Source organism: Penaeus monodon, chromosome 31 (genome assembly GCF_015228065.2).
Source record: "Penaeus monodon isolate SGIC_2016 chromosome 31, NSTDA_Pmon_1, whole genome shotgun sequence".
Classification (NCBI taxonomy): Eukaryota; Metazoa; Arthropoda; class Malacostraca; order Decapoda; family Penaeidae; genus Penaeus; species Penaeus monodon.
The window spans coordinates 32,915,811-32,916,012 of record NC_051416.1 but is presented as its reverse complement, the minus strand read 5'-3'; the positions used below and the strand labels follow the sequence as shown (position 1 = coordinate 32,916,012).

At 38.1% G+C, this 202-nt stretch overlaps 1 protein-coding gene across 1 annotated transcript in view; it reads left to right on the top strand.

Moving 5' to 3' along the window:
• The window catches only part of LOC119592862 (non-symbiotic hemoglobin 1-like), a gene marked incomplete in the record, with an annotated part of 162,471 nt that overhangs the window by 161,249 nt on the left and 1,020 nt on the right, over positions 1-202 (top strand).

The following is a 202-nucleotide window of genomic DNA, read 5'->3' as shown; positions in this document are numbered from 1 at the left end:
TTCCTTCTATTTGTCTACGAGTCTTTTTGGTTGTTTACAGTACATGCCTGTCATTCTGTTTGTCTTTATGTTGGTCTGTTTGTCTAGTTGTTTGTCTGTTTATCTGTACGTCCTTCAGCCAGTCTATCTATCTAGTTAGATGTCTATTAGTCTGGTTGTGTATCTTTCCTCTGTCCTCTCATTCTCTCCCTTAAAACCATTC